The sequence below is a fragment of the Fistularia commersonii genome, chromosome 3, assembly GCF_037954325.1.
Source record: "Fistularia commersonii isolate RoL2024-O1a breed Wild chromosome 3, RoL_Fcom_v1.0, whole genome shotgun sequence".
NCBI classification, from domain to species: domain Eukaryota; kingdom Metazoa; phylum Chordata; class Actinopteri; order Syngnathiformes; family Fistulariidae; genus Fistularia; species Fistularia commersonii.
In genome coordinates, this window is record NC_141286.1 from 18,948,476 (window position 1) to 18,970,707 (window position 22,232).

Genomic DNA, 22,232 nt, shown 5'->3' on the forward strand with positions numbered 1-22,232 from the left:
CTCACCGTTCCACACGGGTTCCTCTTATCCACTCTCATATACTCTGTCTTGCTGCGACTAATCTCCATTCCTCTTTAGTTCCCCTGTAGTTTAACAATCTGGCAGCAGCCTCCTCTTATGCTCAACCTGACGAGACCTGTTGACCTGTGGGTGTGCACTGCACCCCAGCTGAAATCCATTCTCTGGCTCAATCAGTTTCACTGGTGAAGGACTGAGGTGAAAGGAGCTGCACACAGACACATGATCCCAGATCCCAACACTGTGATTGTTTGGTAACTGGTCCAGGGTGTACCCACCTCTGGCCTGATGACAATTGGGTTAACTTTGATAGCCCCAGTTTGACTATATTGTGTATTCAACAAGAATTAAAACTGAGCACAGTGCCTTATGAGGAAAGTACTATTTCCTCTCTGAAGCCAATATTGCATTTTTCCCAAAGCTATCACTCCCAATGTACACCCTTATGATGTATCAGCTATACTAGTCTAGTTTAAAATTGTCAAGACATTAAAGCAAAGTACAATTCAGAATTATTTTGCTGACTGTTGGGACACTTTCACTGATAGCAAAAAAAGTGATAGAGAGAAACGAGAACAGTGTGTGCATGACTGGCATCCATGACCATGTCATTAGGATTACAGCAATAAAATATACACCATCCATTTTCCTTTTTCTTGGTTTGGCCCACAGATCAGAGAGTGCACATCCAATGCACTTAAGCACAGCAAAACGTAATTGGAGAAGTATTCTTAAATCATCTAGTGGTGTCTTATTGCATTCACTGTGTTTTTAATGGATTTTAACTATACATCTGTCTGGAGGAGACAGTGGAAAAAAATAACAGGATGATGTCACCTTCTTTCTGCAGCATACTGCTTTTGTTTCAGTTTGACTTAAAAGAAATATTGGCAATGTTTTTCGGTATATCGGCTTCTCTTGATAGTTCTCGCTTCTCAACACAGTCCTTTTACTCTTAAATGTAACATTGTACTAAAAGAGATTGGCACCATCCAGGAGAACAACTTTTTAGGACTTTGTATATTGTAATGTTGTATATTAAATGATAAGTGGATCTGTTGTAATTTCATGTGAGGTATAGGGCTTATTGTACTTTCTGTACATTGTTTGATTTTAAAAATGACCTACATATTTTAAAAATCTGGAGCATTGCATTTATTTTGAACTGAATCCTACCTAGTAGTTTTCATTTTATCTATTTGAATAGAATCTGGCCATGCATTTTGACATCCTTTTTGCAAAATATATAAAGAATTTGATCAAGAACAATAATAACACGTTGTTTGCTGGGATGAGTATTGAAACTAATTCCAGTTCAACTGAAAACCGACAGAAACTGGCTAACTGTTGTTATTTTTATTATCACCTGTGCACAAGATAAGAATTGCAGTCACATTTCTTGAAAAGATATTTAATTGTATAGGTATCTAGAATCAAACTTTCGCATTTCAGTTCAGTTGAATTCTAACGTTCGAAAATGTTCGAATTCAAAATTCCAGAATTGCAATATGTTAGTTTATCGGTTTCATGTTGGTAGAGGGTTCAGGGCATTTCGCTTTTGACAAAATGGTGGTTTAGCTCACAGGTACTATATTTTCTGTCTAAATAAACTGAGGAACTATAGCAGACAAACCAAATACAATTATTCAATGTTACAGATAATCAACATGGTTTGAGATAACACAGTGACACCATCAAACTGATCTGTTGTTTTTGTTTGCATGTTTTTTCAATCTCATCATGGATACCCTTATCATTAATTGATTGTAGAGAGAGATGTTTGACAGATACAGAGTATTTGAGAAACCAAAAAAAATAACATCAGAAAAACAAAAGTTTCTTCCAGTTAAAACAATTGCAGAGATTGGCAGAAATGAATTCTCTGTGTTGAGAAATTTTGGCTAGATATAGTAGGTAGACAGTGCTTTCTAAAGGAAAATGTTGGATTGCACATCAACTTCACATGCTATCCTTTTGCCTATAGCCCATCCTATGCCCATGACACCTCCACATTCAAACTGAAAAAAAGGCCTCAAAAAAATCAGAATCCTGTGGGGAGGTAAAAAATAAACTCTGAACAGTCAAAATATCTCCCTGAAAATAAGAGAGTAGAACAAGGCAAAATCATGCTTTGGTAAGGAGCGGTCTTCATAGAATGGCCTTTTCTTTCTCAACTGCAGGCCCCTGAACCAAGAAGGCCACCGAAACATGTACCAGAGGCCCTTTATGCATTTTTGCCAAATCAAACTTGCAGTCCAAGAGGCATGCCTACAGAGATCCAGAGATGACCTTGTATTGGCCATGGCAACAAGACAAAGATGATACACAAAGATCCAACTCAGAAAGGCAGGCAGTGAGAAATACAAAAGTTGTTTAAGTATAGCCCAGTGTTGCACAATGGGGAAAGTCTGTATTGTATGTATTTTTTACTCACATTGTAGAAATTCCAAATCAAAGGCCCTGTTTAATATTTTGGGGTGATAGATGAATTTAATATTACTGAACTGTTTTGTCACATTTTACAAGCAGTTTCCAATTAGTTTTCTGTAACTGAATTTGCCAATGCACATTTCAGCATTCATGGTCAACCATAATTCATGAGCATATTTTTTTCCAGCTTTAATGTTCAATGATAAATCTTACACTCAAATGTTTTGTCTGTTCTCGCACCTTATTTTTTGTTGTGACTTTCAGTGGTAATGCAGATGATTAGTGTCACTCATTACTATGTCCTACATAGAAGACTTCTCTGAATTTGTTTGAAACTGTTGAACATCTACTGGGCTTGTTTTGTAATCAGTGCAATGCCTTGGTTATGTGTTTACTGGGAAGAATTAAAAATGGCATGCAAGCAACATTCAGGCGCTGCTCCAAATCCTTGAAATCCAAACAAAATACGGTAATCTTTTCATATTGGAAAGCTATTACTGACTATGCATTCATGATCTTGCATAGATCTCAAACAAAACCCACATATGTGGGGATATTTGGTCACCGACAATTTTGTTTTTTTTTGATCTAGTCCTTTTATATGTTTTTATACCTTGACTGACTCGATGTGAATTGTCTATGCGGAAGCATCCTATACTGTTTTTGAAACCGATAGTCCTGCACTTATGTAACGTAAATATTTCTGCGGTTCAAAATCACAGATGTTCAATGGATATCTTTTGACAACTAAGGCAAGCATCTGCACTCCAGTTTCCATGACCATTTTACTGCCACTTGCTATACCAGTTTTCAGTAGTTATTTTGATTCATGTCAGCTACAGTTGTCAAAAGCACCAAAAGATCCTCAAGAATATTCAAGTCTCACCACCATTGACTTTTTCATCTGTGTAGTTTCAGATTTACTCAGCTGCAACAAAAGCTCAAGTTTAAAAGTCACTTCCTATATACATGAGTGGAAACAGCGCAGTTTATCAATTACAAATTCTCCAGCTTGGAAAGAAAGTTACCTGTGCGTTTATTTTTTTAGTCTTTTATTAACCTTTCAGTTGAGATTGAGTGGGTATCAAATTTCTGCATTTGTTAGAAATAGTGATGAATCACATATTGACACCAATGACTATTAGCAGAACTCTATGTACACTTTATTTTTCAAATCACACAAATGATCACACATCAATATATTTGATTTTCGTGTTTATTCAACAGCCCATGATTTTCCCTTCTTTCCTTCTGATTTTCCTGACTTTATATTGTCTCTGTGTCATATTAGGTTTCATACAGCTAAGAACAATTTAAAGATTGATAGCAGTCAACGATTCATTATTAAAACTTTCAAGCAATATCAGACATTCTTTGCCCAAAACAAAATGTAAATGTTATTGGTTAGGCTGGTTAAATGACAGCATTCTAAAAGAACAACAGCGTTACTAACTATATTGTTTACTCAACAAGCTGAGAAAATACTGCCTTTATGATTTCAAGTGAAACACCACAGCAAAGGAGAGGCAAGAAACCAGCTATAAGTTCTAAGTTCCTTATAACTTATCTGCACAAATGCTTTAATCCTTTGAACTGGGCAAAATAATACCTATTTATACTGGTTCTAGGAGTAGATTTAAAGTTCATGCTACAATTATGAATTTTAATATTATTCACATAATTCTCAAGTTTACACCCGCCCTAAGGAAGGTCAGGTGTAAACTTTGTACCTTCTGATTTGAAGCCTCTGGTTCTGCCTCAAGGATCTGTGTATTGCTTAACCACTTACAGTTTAATTATAAGCTCCTTCAATCAAAATTGCAAAACAATGTTATTATTTTCCTTTACTGGCCAAATCTATTTGCTGAAAACATACCTCTTCACCAAGCGCTACCCCACTAATCGCATTTAGGCCCCACCCCCCCCCGAAAAAACACAAAAAGAATAAAAAGAAATTAATTTATGTATGTATATGGTTTTGATATGGCTATTTGGTAGTGGTCACTTCTGACTTCCGACTACAGGTAATTTGGATCTTTGGGGACTGAATTGCACTTTTTGTGAGTCGCTTTGGATAAAAGCGTCTGCCAAATTACTGTAATGTAATGTATTTGTACAATTATTGTCTTGTCAAACTAATCAGAAATGATGAACACTACTATGAAATTTCGCTCAGATGCAATGAGTCGTGTAGGATTGGTTTAGTTGTTGTCAGGTTACGTCCTCCCAAAATTGCAATGAGAGATTACAAAAGGTTCAATAAAGAGGTTAAACAAAAAGCATGTTATCTAAAAAAAATGTCTGATAATCATTTTGTTGGAGGTAAATTTTCAGGAAAAAGTGGAAAAAGAAAAGAAAAAACCTTTCCCTAGTTCACCTTATTATCCGTTTTCACTAATTTGACTATCTTTGACCACTTTTGGAACCATAAAACTTGAGTTAGGCATTACCCCTCAAACATAAAATCAAAACAAAATTCAAAAGCTTGAGCCTTTAAGTTATCTATCTTGAATTATTTTGCATCTTCCTGACCAGAATAGTCTCTGTCCACAAAGCATAACCTTGCATCTTGACCTTTTTGGCTCACAAACAACCAGTAATTGGAAATGGTTTGCTGGTTGCCAACCAGATTATTTGTCTTGTAGACTGTGCTATTTCCTGTGACTCCTGTATATCTAATGTAGTTGAGAGAGTTAGTCTCATAAGTATAGAAGCTGTTATTGCTGTAAGCACAATGATGAGGAGCTTTCAGCCAAAAATCTTCTCAGCCAGGCTGCTTATGAGGTAAAAAATAGTTATATACCCAATATTAGAATTGTCAGAGTGCTGTTGGCGTATTTAAATGTGTGACTGTGTGTTTGGAGGGTTAGAGGGGGGCAGAGGGAAAAGGGGGCTGACAGACATAACCTTAATGTACTTAACCTCAATTAAAGCTTGACGATAATGTGTCTAAAATTTAGAAGGGGAAAGTAGCACAACTGGAATTATAGCAGAAACCAATAACTGCCCAACTCTGTGACAGGGTCCCATCAGATGAACACACTTGCAGGGCCAATAGCTTTCTCCTTGGGAGAAAATATTTTCTATGCTGAGGAAAAGTAAACCCACTCAGCACAATATGAGTGCCATCCATGTTTAGTAGTCCAATGTGGGATGGTTAAATGAGAAAGGTTTACCAGGTTTTTGAAAACCAAACCTCTTAATTACTGCCATATAAAAAAGACAAACATCAAATAATGAAATGAAATAATGAAATGAAATAATGTTATTATCAGGAACACTGAATATAGTATAATTTAGTAAGAAAGTATTTTACATCTGGACTATAACAAGAATGATTTACAGTGTAGTTGTCACAGCAGGTAGCGGTTTTATAACTGTCATTGCAAAAAAAAAAACAATCCAGTGACCTTAGTTAGAAGTATGACTGATGGAAGGATATTGTATTTCCATCGTGGTAAAAAGCAAAGGTCTTTTTAAGATGTATTTTCATGAACTGCAATATCCTTATTTTCAATAAATTAAGACAATACTAACACCTATACACAAAAAGGCTCTTCTGATCATTTTTAATTTGACTCAGTCTGAAAAATGGTCTGTAATTTAAGTCATCATTCACGTAAACAACAGTTCTGTTGTTCTGTTACTGTGGACCAAACTGAATGTATTAAGATCGAGGGGTTTCATTGTTTATTGAAGTTCATGTGTTCCATACAGCAAGAAGAACCTGACTGCAAAGCCCTAACGATACCCTAACCCTAACGATAAATAAATAAAAAAGAAAGAATTATATTAATACATCTTAAAACACCCAGGGACACCGTACATTGAAAATATGACAATTGAAAACATATTAAAATAATATTAAAAAAGGAGGGTGCTTTACAGAGGTAGAGTGTACAGGTAATTATAAATTGAACCCATCTACCAATAAACTATTCTATCTTCCTTCATAATATCTGCGACCAAAACATACCTATAGTGTGTTATTTGGTTACAAAATAAAGGTCCTGTCCATTGGACTATAGCATTTGTGATGACTGGTTGAATGTAGTTCTAATTGTGCTAGAACTTTAAATATAATCTCTTTCAACATAAATACAACACATTGTAGACGTCCTGAGCAGTGCTGCTTTTGTTAAACAAACTATCCATGCTGTGCATGATTTGGCCATTTTTGGCAAGCTGGTGACACATCTCTTCTTATGTTGTCACAATACAACACTTTTGTTAAACTATGAATACAATATTGAAAGCATTACAAAGTTGCACAGCAGTAAATAGAACAATTTTAATTAGAGTTACAATTTACTTGATATCGACCTAGCCTTTTTCAAAGTCAGGTGTTGCCTTTGGTGAAGCAATTCATATTTTCAATTGTTTTCATTTTCTTATTAAATCCCAGATAACTTTCTAATATAGAAAGAAAAGGCCTTTTGTTTCAATGTGGTTCACTTGGTCTGGCTCATCATATCATATTTAATCATTCAGTTTCAGAGCACTTTGGATGATTCTACCCGAATCATAAATTAAGTTCTGAAATATAGATATCTAACATTTCTTTCTTATGAAACTTGGGATAAAGGAAAAACATGTCACTCCGCTCTTTGCATCGGCTTTTCCCACCAGATATTGGCCCGAAACACATTTCACATTTCTCTAAAACCACTTTTTAACCAGTTGTGAAGGATAACAAAGCATATTAGAATATGCCTTGTGATTGCCTGTGGATTTAGTGGATTACATTTTTGAAATCATCATCACACTCCTGAGTTCTACTTTAAAGAGGAATCAGTCGCTCATATACACACACACACACGCACATTTTTTTTCAGTTGTCTTCAGTCCTATTTTTAGTCTTCCATCTTAATTAATTTTAGTTTTTTCATGTGCAGTATTTTTTTTTGTTTTCAAATAAATTTCAAGTTCTACAATTCCTTTAGACATTTCCAACTGTGAGAGCAGTTGAAAAAATTTGAGGTGTCATTTTTTTGTATTTTCGTTTTGTTAAGAATGCCAAGAGCACTGTAATGAAAGGACATGGCTACCCACAGCCTGCATCAAATGGCTATCTGCCCCTGATACGATATTACCTGAAGTCACTTGTTTTACAGTAATTTGACCTTCTTGTGCCCTTCCACAACTTTTTAAATAGAAATTGGATTTTGTTATGCAAATATGGGCCTTGGCTCCAAGTGATACTTTTACCAAATTCTTGGGTCTTAACCCTTAGTAACTAAATTTTCCAAATTGCTAAATGTTGTTGGACTGTGGGAGGAGACCCACACAGACAGTGTGCAATCTCCACACAGAAAGGTCAGAATGGAAGGAGGTTCCTTCATGCTATGAGGCCAAAGTGCTTTCCACTGTGCCACCCTCAACCACTGGCTAAATGTTCACCCTTCTTCACTTCAAAACATCCTGAAGAACTACATTCTAATTTTCAAAAAAGCAATTAAATAAGAAAATCCCCACATTTTTGTACACACACACACACACACACACACATGCATAGACACAAAAATGAATGAGTAAATAAGACTCTTCCACAGCTGATTCTAAGGATTCTAAGGATACTAAGGATTTCCATGAAGAACACAGAGTTTGATATTGGAGCAGCATTGGCCAGCAGGACCTCCTGCCACTGTGTTTTAGGACTTGTTCAGTTATAAAAGATTAAATCCTTTTCATGGAACAGCAAGTTACTCATCACTGGTCACTGATGTTCAATAGCCTTGTTTATCTGAAGGGAATACACTTGAGGAATACTCAAGGACACTGTATTCAACAATAAGATTTTTTCCCTCTCAAAGAGCCGAACATTATAATCAAACAGTTCACCTGTAAGTGGAAATACAGCACTGTTTATCCCTAACTTTTAGTTGCAAAGACACTGAGAATTGCTGCTTGCTGATAATAACTGTACTTACCATTGTTCTAAAACCACAAGAAGAGGAATATGCATTGTACTGAGACAGTTGGCACTCGCAACTGTTAGTTACTTACACTATATCTCCTGCCCACACAGATGAACCCTTGATTATCCCAGACAGCCTGACTGCTGAGCATTTACGGAAATGTAACTGTGCTTTTCCACAAGAATTCATTCCAAAGCAGCACTTTATCACACATAAAGTGGTAGCTCATTAAATTGTTGTAAAGTTGCAAATGAGAAAATTAATTAATTTGTCACATTTTTCAAGACAAATACTGAATAGGTTTAATAAACCAGAAACACTTTCACAGAACCATTTACGCTGTTGGCATACAGCCAGCACATGGTATCCCAGAGGGGGGGGCGTTGCTCAAACTTGCTGAAATGTGTTATTGTTTGTGAGTGTTTAGTGTTCATATCACATGTTGTAAAGTATATGACACCAATTCATGTCTAGCACCCAGCATGTGCTGTTATTTATTCAAACACTTGGACTAAAATTACATGTATGACCTCAAGATTTAAAACTTAAAATTAAAAAGGAAAAAGAAAAAAAAGTATTTATTTAATCATAGTAGGAATAACAGTCTTTATTGTTCATTGAAATTCTGATTAGTGCCAAGTAACCATTAATGGGAAGTTCTTTGAAGGAAGCATTCCTTGGTTTCTTTTGCAGTTCTCCTTAACAAAGGCTGTGATGTTGTCTGCCAAAATGAAATGAAAATTTTGACAACCAGCTCTCGGCTCATGCCTTAACAGATCTTACAAGAATAAACTAATGACTAGTCAAAAAAAAATTGTGATACAGCTCTTTTTATATGATTTTAAAGTATTCCTTCATGTGAGACACAAGGCTAATGTTGGTGCTGCTTGACTCCTTTATAACAAAAGCATTGAACTCTGGCATTATCTGGGAGAAACTTGCTGAATCATAGCATTTTTACAGTCCATATGCCACTGGTCTTCCAAAACTACCACTGTAAAATGCTGGAACCTTGTTTTCAGTCACATAACTATAAAACCCAACAAAAAAAAAACTGCAATGGACCAAAAACAGCTGAAGTTAATGACCTTTCTCAACACTCACTTTGGGAAAATTGTATCTCAGGAGAGTCAACAGATTGTTCGCAACATGAAGGACAACATCAAGAGATTCATGAAAACAAAATGTTCTGTCAAAGACTTGAAGTTTCAAATGCCATTCCAACTGCTGATGACGTCAAAAAGAGATGGCTGGCTTTTCTTTGTAGAAACTCTGCATGTGTGTGCATGGGGGGGCAGACCTGCACCTGCAATCTTAAAAGTTACACATTTCATAACAAAGCTACCAAATTAATCTGCCATTGAGGCTTAGCTCAGCAAACGCTTTCCAACCTCATTTTGACCTAATTTTCTCTCTTTCCCTTTTCTCTGAGGATAACTTCACCTAACCTGTAGTTACAGGTCAGGTATATTATATCCCTAAACAGGTTAAGCTTGGCTTCAACACCTCCAAGCAACACCTCCTCCAGTGTCTGGGTGAGGTCTGCATCCAAATGTGAGCCATGCTTCTGCATCATTTGATTATGGCCATTTGATCTTGTTCTTTTAAATTAGCTTCTTGGTCTCTGCACGTGCCTCTGTTCTGTGCAAGTTGGTTGGGACTGGGCCTTGGTGCTCACCCAGGGGACCTGCCTCCACCAGGGGGCCTTCTTCCTCTCTGCCCTTCACGCCTTCAGCAACACTCTATCAGCTCTGTGGTTTTCGAACCGGTTTTTGGTCTCTCTTGCTTTACCCACTGGAGTGGTGCAAAGTTGCTGTTAAACTTTCTGACCATACCTTTATTTCCCCTGGTGGCTTTACATACAACCCCCAAACACATGGTCACGTTTCCCCATCCACATGCACACTTTGTTTGCTGGAGATCTGGCGGTATCCTTATCAGTTTTCATTGGTATCATGATCATGTGGTCCCTCCTATTAGGCCCATTTTTCATCCTACCTCTTGGAGAGCCTACAGGTGCTTACTCTTTGAATTCTTCAATGTTACGTCTGTTATCACTGTTACGAGAGGCCAGTGGTTGGTTTCACTACACCCCCACTTCCGTTACATTTTTTCCCTACTGCCGTCCAGTCTTTCCGGGCTGTCTGACCACTTATGCTCACATGTGAGCACTCATTGTGCAAATTAATGGTAGCGCATTGATGCCATATTAATTCATTCAAAGAAACAGCAGTGAAATTAATTGAAAATCTAATACCTGTAAGCCTATACTTTACATCTGTGAGAAAATGCATTTTTGAAGACTGTCTTATAAAGCAACATTATTAATCACCCAATTTACTGATTTTAATTACTGTATTTATCTACAGAAAATATAATAGACAGGATGCAGCAATACTGCTAAAGTTTGCACGCTGTTTACGTCCTGAATCTTGGATACTTTTCCCTCACCCACTCCACCTACCATGTCACATTTTTGAGGTGTTTCAAAAACTTTTCTGATAAGTAGAAGGGATTAAGTTGAACCTAGAAGTGAAAACTTTAAAGTAGAAGTTGTTGTTGCAATCTCACTTGCTGGCAAACTCTAACCAAGGATGCATATAAAAAACTGGGCACTGATATTGGATGTTGTTGAAAAAGTGTGATGACTAAACTATAGAATTTCAAGTTTTGCTTTTGATATTGCAATTTTGATAGTTGTAACATGATGAAAATGACCTATTTAATAATCCTAATTTAGTTAAATTCTCATAGCATTTCAAGTCTTGAAGAACTTGAAAATAAAGCTATTAAGTAGCAGATTTCCAAACCAGAAGCTCGCCACCAAATCATTTGTGTTATAGCTCTATGAACGTACAGTATCTTCACTCAAATGATGACAGTGGGCCTCAAGAGATGTTTTCCTGTTTGTCACCGTGAAGATGAATGTCAGCAATATGCGCTGCCTATCAAATTCAAATTTGTTGATTCTGATGTTAAATTTAAATTCTCAATTTGGCAACTTTGGTCTTTGGTCTGTTTTCCATTGATATCTATTACCAATTAACAGGTGAATAAACAGTTGACATAATGAACTTTTTATTAATTAAATTTATTTTCATCCATAAAGATCTTCCTGGTGTTCTTTGAATTTAACTGTAGTCGAGTACAGCTTTGAATGTTGCAGTTGCTCCATTTTGGTTGGTTGTTGTGGTTTTGTCATTCTGAGCAAGGTAATAGTGACAGAAGCTTATCTTTTAAGATATATACCTATAGGTTCACAAGTTTTTTTTGAGAAATAAAAAGATTGATACACTTAATTACTACACATTGGGCAGGGATGGGGGTGAATTGGTGGGTGAGGGACTGATTTAGCAAAACCAGTCAGTAAAGAGGCATGTAATATACACCTTGCTTGTTATAATATAAATAATCATTAATTAAACAATTCAAAAATAGCGGTTATATATTGTTTTTTATCATCAGCGAGTTGTGCTTTGTTGTAAAATTGACTTTAGCACTTATGCAAATTACAATTGCATTTCTCTTATGCAACGCTATCTTGCCAGCACACACACAGACACGCACGCATATATGTATGTGTATCAGCCCCTAGAATTTATGAATGCTGTAATTTGGGGGGCTGGAAGTGTATAAGTGGCTTCACTCTATCAGATGGTATTGAATGAGTATCATTTAACATACAGGTAATGTGTGGCCTTGAAAAAGAAATGCCTGCAATATTCATGCTCAAGTACTGAGCACACTCAAGTACTTAGTGCATTTGCAGAATTGTTATTCCAATCAGGAAAACACCATCAAGTCTTAATCAGCTTCAATAGCGTCACTTTTAATTGCAATAATCACCTCTTTATTTCTGCAAATTGCATGTTATAGAGTTGTTGGATCATTCTAAATATTGTACAATGCAATATAATTTTATGACTCATATCAAAACAACCTTTAGAGAATATGAGTTCATGTTTTTTTTGAGCACGGGATAAGCATTGCCACAGTGAGTAGTTTTTTGCATCTTAAATTATCTTTTGCTATAATATGTGGACCCAATTTTCCCCCTTTATTCTGGCCTTTATTTGGTCCCATATGACTAATGTCAAAGCTTGGTCCAAGTTGTCGGCAGTAAGTCAGATTCAATTCCAGTAAGGGTTAGACTCCCCAAGGACTGTCCGTTGTCACCGACTCCTTTTCTAACCTTCATAGATAGAATTTCTAGATGGGTTGGGTGGTCTTTGGATTGGGTTTCTGCTTTGTGGATATGTGGTTCTGTTGACTTCATCCATAGGAGCCTGATGAGGTGGCTTGTTTATCTGATGCCACCTAAGTGCCGCTCTTGTGAGAAGTTGCAAGCACGTCCCTCAAGGCCGATGGCCCGGTAAAGACAAAGAACGCACTGGATGGTCTATGTCTCGTAGCTGGCCTTGGAGCACCTTCAGATTCCCCTGAAAGAGTTGGATTAAAGGGAGAGGGAAGTTTGGGGCTCTGCTTAGGATGCAGCAATTCATCCCTGCCTCAGTGGCAGAATATGGCTGGATAGATGGATATATACATACATACAGTAGGGCAAAAAAGTATTTAGTCAGCTACCAATTGTGCAAGCTCTCCCACTTAAAAAGATGATAGAGGCCTTTAATTTTTATCATAGGTACCCTTCAACTATAAGACAGAATGCAAAAAAAAGATTCCATAAAATCACATTATCTGATTTTTAAAGAATTTATTCTTAATTATGGTGGAAAATAAGTATTTGGTCACCTACAAACAAGCAAGATGTCTGGCTCTCACAGACCTGTAACTTCTTTTGTAAGAGGCTCCTCTGTCCTCCACCTGTTACAGTATTAATGGCACCTGTTTCAACTGGTTATCAGAATAAAAGACACCTGTCACAACCTAAAATAGTCACACTCCAAACTCCACTACGGCTAAGACCAAGGAGCTATCAAAGGACACCAGAAACAAAATTGTAGACCTGCACCAGGCAGGGAAGACTAAATCTGCTATTGGTAAGCAGCTTGGTGTGAAGAAATCAACTGTTGGAGCAATTGTTCGAAAATGGAAGATATACAAGACTACTGTTAATCTCCCTTTATCTAGGGCTCGACGCAAGAGCTCACCCCTTGGGGTCAAAATGATCACAAGAACAGTGAGCAAAAATCCCAGAACCACACGCTGGGACTGAGTGAATAACCTGCAGAGAGCTAGGACCAAAGTAACAAAGGCTACCATCAGTAACACACTACACCACCAGGGACTCAAATCCTGCAGTGACAGATGTGTCCCTCTGCATAAGCCAGTACATGCCCGGGCCTGTCTGAAGTTTGCTAGAGAGAATTAGGATGATCCAGAAGAGGAGTGGAAGAATGTCCTATGGTCAGATGAAACCAAAATAGCACTTTTTGATTAAACCCAAACTTGTCATGTTTGGAGGAGAAAGAATGCTGAGTTGCACCCAACAACACCATACCTACTGTGAAGCATGGGGTTGGAAACATCATGCCAGGATGACTGATTCGTTTAAAGGAAGGAAAGAATATGGCCATATATCGTGAGATTTTGAGCGAAAACCTCCTTCTATCAGCAAGGGCAGTAAAGACGAAACATGGCTGGGTCTTTCAGCATGACGATGATCCCCAAGCACACTACCTTGACAACAAAGGATTGGCTTCGGAAGAATCGTTTCAAGGTCCTGGAGTGGCCTAGCCAGTCTTCAGATCTCAACCCCATAGAAAATCTTGTTAAGAGTTCCAGAAAACGTTTGTATGTACTGACTTTTTGATCTTTGTAGTTACAACCAAAACTTGTTATTCTGACTAAGATGAGCTTCCTATTCCTTGGTACAATAGTGTTTTTGAGTAATGGTAGGGAAAGATCAGCCTTCTAACCCTTTCCATGCTGCACACTGATGAGAGAATGGAGCCATCACCTATTAGTTATAATAAATAATAAATGAAAAAAAAAAGTAATAAATGAAAGGATTTGTTACTGCTAGGAAGATTGCAGGACAATACCTTCTTTGAAACTCTGAAACATTCAGTTAATTCTGAAAATGCAACTCTACAATCGATTATTGTAATGACTTTCCTATGAAGATTCATTCTTTCACTTGTGTCAAAACAGAGCACGAGGCTGATGCAGTTGATACACATATTTGTTTTCACACAAACGGCCTCTCTCGCCTAAGCATTGGGTAATTATGAGTGCAGCATTTGTGGGAAAGAGACTTTAGAGAGTGCGGCTTTAGAACTGAAGTATACCTGATTGCTCTGCTCTTTTGTATTTTTTTCTTTTTCTTCTCATCACACATGGGATCAATGCTTCCTATTCTCTGTGTTCATATGCAAAAATGTATTTCACTGAAAGAGTGAAATATCAGGAGTTTGGCTTTAACATACATTTCTTTGCTTTATACATGTTGTAAAAGGAATGTACAGACAAGACCAGATCTGGATGCTTTCTTCTTTCTGTCTTTGTTTGCCATCATTGTAAAAGAAAAATAAAGTCAATTGCTGCAATAAGATTATTCAGCAAAATCTAAAACCTTCATGGACAAAACCAAAGATGTGTCAGGAAGACCGGCAAACTCCCCTGGTGATAGCTCCAGTAAATTCAAATTCTGTGATTGCCCAAGACAATGAAAAGACTAGCCATCCCTGGTAACAAGAAAATGTGATGAACAAGGACCTAGTTATATCTATTTATATAATTGCTGGCCTGCAATTCATAAGAATCTGACTAAAGGTGTTTTCAAGTTTTCAAACATTAACCAACCATGATGGTTAATGTTTAGTCATTGAATGAATACATTGTAATTCATATTGTAGCGTTTCAGTCAGGGAAAACACCTGGTTCGTTAAAACGTTCGTTTAACAAGCAATAGCCACTGTTGGCCACAGCCATGCCACACAAGCCAGCAATAAAACTCTGTTCCCACTCAATTCCAGGTAAAACCCCCAGAATTCCTTGCACCCCAAACCACACTCCCAAAATTCCCAGCAACCCCAACATCACACAGAAAACAAGCATCAACATGAACCCCAACATTTGTGACTCGCTACAATATGATCAAGCCACATGTGCTACTGTGACTTTAATTTTTTTTATGTTTTTGACTAATTTTATGGAAGCATTTTATTTTGCAATCTAGACTGACCTCTCTTGAATAGGGAATTTTTGCCATGACACTAACTCTTGTTCATATACACTGCCTACATTAAAGGGTCCAGAGCAGGTGTCTCAAACTCAATTTACCTGGGGGCCGCTGGAGGCTGGAGTCTGGGAGAATCTGTGCTGCATCAGGTTTTCCACAAGAAAAGCTTTGTTAAAAAAAAACAATCTTCTAAAAATCTCTTATTTTTATTTTTGAACACAAAGTAAGATGAAATAATGAATAAACAAATTAATAATTAATAAGAAAATAAATGAATAAAATAGTAATAACAATAAATAATATTAATAATTAATTATTTGTATTTCTGTAGTCAAAGACTATACGTGGTTTCTTCAATCTTCTACAGTATATCTGCTGTATTCAGATTCAAATGCTTGTACTAACAGTCGGCTAAACACACAGAGAACGTATAAATGTATGGACAACGTCATTTCCGCCTCTGTTTCTTGTAACCGCAGCACATTGGTCGGCAGATAAAAGCCCGGTAGCAGTCGCCTTTGTTTTTACACTCGATGTATATGTCTTTCATGATGACGTGAACATCATGACAATTGTAAATTGTAAAAAGTACCGGGATAGGGACCGCAAAAAGGACGACTGCTCATGCACTGTTATCCGCCGTGCAGTTGATACAGGAAAAAGAAGTGGAAATGATTGCTGTTGTCAATGTCATTTGTTTTGAGTACTTTTACATCATATAGAAGTATATATAATGTTCATTGTGTGAGGGTTAGAAGGAGAAAGATTGATTCGCTGTGGCGATCCCTGAAGGGAAAAGCCGAAAGTAGACGTAAGAAGAAGATTATTTGAGGCAATGCAAATAAAAAACAATGACCCACAAATGACAGTCCAACCCTATAATTGGTCCATGTTTCTGGACCAATTAGAGGCTGAATTGAGTTCCTTACTTTTCTTCTATCCCACCGCGTATGCATCACGTTGATTTATTTTGTCAGTAGGAGAGAGAGAGAGACCTCATATTGAGTCTACGTGCCATCGACGTACGTCCATATATATATACCTATATACATATAATGTCCCACTAGACAGAAACTAAAACAAAAAAAGTTTTTTTTTTAAGTTTTGTGATTGCAGCACTCCGCTTGTGTCCAATAGAAACGAGGCAGCCAGCCGGGCACGGAAGAAAACACTCCATTGCAGCGCTGCTGTAACTTTCACTCATTGAGAAATGTTTCTCTGCTTGCATCAAGCCCCAACTGATGTACCGCTGATGATTGGTAGGGTCGTTCAGCTCTGCACACAACGCTGTAAAGTGCCATACACATCAAACTCGCGGGCCACGCTAACGTTAAGCTCTCATAGTAAGATGGGGGCCACAAGTTTGTGACCTCTTGACTAGAGAACCATCACATAATGAGTTAAAAATGTCCACTGTATACCCTATAAAATGTTACATTTTTAATCTATAATATGTTGCATTTAGAGATTAGTTTGATAGGACCATACTCAATAGGTCAGAAAACCAATCGATCACTGTTGCCCCTGGGGAGAATGATTGAATAGTATTCATGAAATTTAAAACAGATGAAAATACATAATTAGGATACAATACAGGCATGACATTTCACGCAAACATTTTACACATTATTTATCATTCATGTATATATATATATACATATATGACAAGATTACTTTTTGTAAGTACTTAAAACACTGAGTCTCTGAGCATGGGTATTCCATCTTTATCTTCTTCTCCTTTTGGCTTTTCCCTTCAGGGGTCCCCACAGCGAATCAACCTTCTCTATCTAACCATATTCTCTGTATCCTCCTCTCATTATGCGTATAAATCCTCTGTTTGGTCTTCCTTGAGACCATCTGCCTGGCAGCTCCAATTCCAGCATCTGTCTACAAAATATATTCACTATCCCTCCTCTGTACACGACCAAACCAACTCAGTCTGGCTTCTCTGACCTTCTCTCCAAAACATCTAACATGTGCCATTCCTCTGAGAGCCTCATTCCTTATCCTATCCATCCCTGTCTTCTCAAAGGACCTCAACATCTTCATCTTTGCTCCCTCTAGCTCTGCCTCCTGTCTTTTCATCATTGTAACTGTTTCTAGGCCATACAGCATTGCTGGTCTCACCACTGTCTTGTATACCTTTCCTTTCATTCTGTCTCAAAGTCTTCTATTGCATAGTACCCCTGACCCATTCCAGCCTGCTTTGCCCCTTTTCCACATTCTCTGCTGCTCTGACCTGTTGACCCCAAGTACCTGAAATCCTCCACTCCCTGTGGCCTCACTGTTCCACCCGGGTTCGTCTCATTCACACACATATACTCTGCCTTGCTGTGACAAACCTTCATTCCTCTCCTTTCCAGAGCATACCTCCACCTCTAGATTTTCCTCAACCTGTTCCCTGCTCTCACTACAGATCAGCATGTGATCTGCAAATATCATGGTCCATGGATATTTCTGTCTAGCCTCATCTGTTTATCTGTCCATCACCACTGCAAACAAAAGGGGGCTCAGAGCTGATCCCTGATGGAGTCCCACCTCCACCTTGAACTTCTCTGTTACCCCCACAGCACACCGCACCACTGTCTCACACCTCGCATACATGTCCTACACCAGTCTAACATACCTTGCTGCCACTCCAGACTTCCTCATACAATACCAGAGTTCCTCTCTTGGCACCCTGGTTTATGTTTTTTTTAGGTCTACAAAAACACCATGCAGTGCCCTCTGGCCTTCGCTGTACTTCACTATTAGCATTCTCAAAGAAAATACTGCATCTGTAGTTCTCTTTCTAGGCATGAGGCCATACTGCTGCTCACACATGCTGACTTCTGCTCTAAATCTAGTTTCCACACCTCTTTCCCATAACTTCATTGTATGGCTCATCAACTTTATCCCTCTATGGTTGTCGCAATTCTGCACATCCCCCTTATTCTTAAAAATGGGCACCATCACACTTTGTCTCAAATCTTCATGCATCTTCTGACTCTCTAAGATGTTCTGCTGTACATCCTTTCCATCTTTATCTCTCTGTTTCGCCAACCTGTATAGATTATTCTCTCCCTCCTTACCGTCCAAGCATACAAGTCATCGTACCCCCTTTTTTTGCCTTTGCTACCTTTCTGCTAAATCTCCCTGTACTCCTGTCTGTTCTCCTTAATCCTCTCGGTATCCCACTTCTTCTTTGCTAACCATTTTCTCTGTATTTACTCCTGCACGTCCACATTCCACCACCAAGTTTCCTTGTTTACTTTTATTCCAGATGACACACCAAGAACTCTCCCACCTGTCTCCCTGATAACACTACCTGTAGTCGCCCAATCATCTGTAAGCTCTCCCTGACCACCCAGACCCTTTCTCAACTCCTCACTGGAATACATACAACACTCCTGCCTTTTTAGCTTCCACCACTTTTGTCCTCTGCTCTGGCTTTGTCCTCTTGATCTTCTTTGTTACCAGTCATCCAACAAACCACCATCCTATGCTGTCTTGCTACGCTCTCACCTACAACTACTTTGCAGTCACTGATCTCTTTCAGGCTACCTCATCTATGCAAGATGTAGTCTACCTGTGTGCTACCTCCGCTCTTACAAGTTCCCCTATGTCCCTGTCTGTTCTGGAAAAAAGTGTTCACTACAGCCATTTTCATCCTTTTTGCAAAGTCTACCACGATCACTTCTTCCCCTCTATTGCCTGCACCAACATGCCCATTGAAGTCGGCAACAATTGCCACTCTATCATCTCTGGGGATATTCTGCATAACTTCATCTGCATCTAACTCACTCCAGAGCTTCTCTTTCTCCTCAAATTCACATCCCAATTGTGGGGCATAGTCACTGACAACATTGAGCATCACACCTTCAATTTCCAGTTTCAGACTCAGAAGTCTATCTTACATTCTTTTCACCGCCAGAACATTCCTAACAACTCCTCCTTCAAGATAACTCCTACTCCATTTCTCTTCCTGTCAGTACCATGATAGTACAACTTAAAGCCTACTCCTAAGCTTCTAGCCTTACTAGCTTTTCTACCCCCCACCACCTCCCACCCAGAGGCTGGCTCAGGGAGACACTGGCCCTGTGCCGCCCTGAGGCTGCATTGGTATTCCATCTATATAGTGGTCTGAAAAATGTTGTTATTCTAGAAGTGTTCCTGAAAACATAGCAAAGTGACTGTTTCCTTTGTCTCTAAGCCTTGTGTGTGGAGTGATGCTTTTTTGGGGTTTCAGGAACAAGGTTTTATCGATGGTTATTTTAAAATTGAGAATTTTCTCAGCTGTATTTAGGCAATGTGCTCACTGTGCTCATTATATCATTATCATTATTTGTCATCACCTGGTACTCAGAAGCAGACATTTTTTGTTGTGTCAAATCAATAAATCTAATTTATCTTATCTGAAGATGTTGTTTCTCATTCAGGTCATGGTAGATGCTGAGGAACCACATTACATACTCAATTGTTTACTTTTTTGGCAGCATGTGATCACTGCTTCCACTTCTTCCTTATTTTTTTAATGGTCTTCTAGTTCAGTGCATATCATACCTTTTACCTTTGCATATCATACCTTGTACCTTTGGTTTGAAGTGTTAACTATTGAATCAATCTAAGATGGGGGGGGGGGAGGTGTCAATGCCCTATGCATTTTACTTGGATTTAAAGGATCCTACATAATTTTGAGTTGTTTTGAACACTGCATTGTTCTTAGCCTCAGTTTGCAAGAATGTCCTTTGTGTGGAACTTGAGCTGCTTTGAATTATACAGCGCCTTTTTGTCCCAGAGCCTCCTAGAACTCAATCTTCTATTTGAAGCCAGGCCCCCAGCTTTGGTGACAGCTCCTTGTGAGCAAGAGGATAATCGTTAGATGTTAATCTTTGGAGTGGTGGAATAGTTTTCTCTTCGTAATCTACGTTTCATCTTTATTTCTCTTTTTTTATGAGTTGCTATCATGGTCTTGAGATTAATACTGAAGTATTCTAGCTGCTTTATGATTTTTAAATGATCTTGTGTTTTTATGATCTTGTGTTCGTTGCTGATAAAGCCAGGCAAGTACCGGTAATAAAATTTTTTGGGCCAGGTCAGCAATCATCAGCCTGATTATGATGTACAGAACATTTTTTTCTTTTTTTTAAGATTTACAGGGGTCATTACAATCAAATTTGTATTTTGCAGAATATTTTTCATTTGTCAAGTAAAAGTCCAAGATCTATTAAATTATTATTTTTTTTTTTTCTCTGTGCATTCTTGTTTAATTAAAGTGGCACTGGAATACATGTCAAATTCTGTACTTCAATTGTCAAAACAAATCAAGCACTAAACTTTTAGGAACAATTTCTGCTAAATTGTCACTATACTTATTTTGAATAACTGATTTTATTAAAGACTGATCTGCTTGTAGCATTTTTCACTCTATTTCCTATGCAAAATGTTCCATCTTTCACTTTTATATTTATATTTAGGCTTTCATATGCCTCAACATCCATGTTTCATTACTTCTCTTTAGCTTGTTTGTGCATTCACCACATCTTCTCAGATCCACTCTAACTCTCCCTACCTTAACATTTGTGTTATTTTATCGATCGATTGTTTTTGTTCTGTCTAGTGAAACCCACTTTGTCATATCTATTTTTGTTCTTTGAATGCAAAATGCAACCTATTTTTTATAAAGGAGATATTTTTTACCAGTTACATATAATGTACAACATAGTCCATGCAATTTTTCTGCCTTTGATTGCCAATTTTTTTTCCAATTGTCAACAGATCACTTTGAGAGGGAAACTGAAAACTACAATTCTGCCTCTCAGGGATTTTCACAGAGTTACCTGGAAAAATATTTTACCATTTCCCGGACCCACTTAGAGATCAATGTGTTGCAGTTTACAGATGGCACAGGATCCAAAAAGGAAGGACTTGGCTTAAAGGTTCACACCAGGGCTGATAATGTTTTGACAAGATTTCAAATTGTGTAAGAAATTAGACTGGGTAACAGCTAATAAGTATCATTTGAGCAGTAAGGGGGGAGAATTTTTTTCTTTTTGGCCATCTTACGACTATTAAGTTGGTGAAAATACTTGCAACTCTGGCATCAGGTATTTACCAAAAGGAGGCTGTAGTTGTGATTGTAACATTACCTGAATTTGAGTCCAAGATCCAGAGCATTCATAGCTTTATCTCATTAGTGAAAGCAGGAGGGCTCGACGTCGATTACTATTTGGATACTATTGCTATTTGGACTATTTGGAAGCTATTGGATGCTCTTTTTCGACTACAGCTCCGCATTCAACACTGCCATATCCCACAAACTCACACATAAAATGTCTACCCTTGACCTGCACTCTACCTTCTGGGTCCCGGACTTCCTGGCTGGCAGATCCCAGTCTGTCAGGATAGGTAATAGGACCTCAGCCAGCATAACCATGAACACGGGCACTCCTCATGGATGTGTCCTCAGCCCAATCCTCTATACTCATGACGGTGTCTCCCATGAGGACAACATCTTCCTGGAGTTCGCAGACGACACCGCAGTGATAGGACACATCACTGACAGAGACGCAGCAGTCTACAGAATGGAGGTGGCCAGTCTGGTGAGTGGTGTGAGGACAACAACCTCACCCTCAACACAGACAGGACCAAGGAGATAATAGTGGACATGAGGAAGAAGAGGAGACCTCATTAGCCAATGTTCCTCCAAAGTAAGCGAGGACCACACCTGGTTCCTCAACACC

At 38.1% G+C, this 22,232-nt stretch overlaps 1 pseudogene; it reads left to right on the top strand.

The window, feature by feature from the left end:
• Positions 1 to 13,767, top strand: part of LOC147235775 (uncharacterized) — a 31,483-nt pseudogene extending 17,716 nt beyond the window's left edge.
• Positions 13,768 to 22,232: the final 8,465 nt, after the last annotated feature.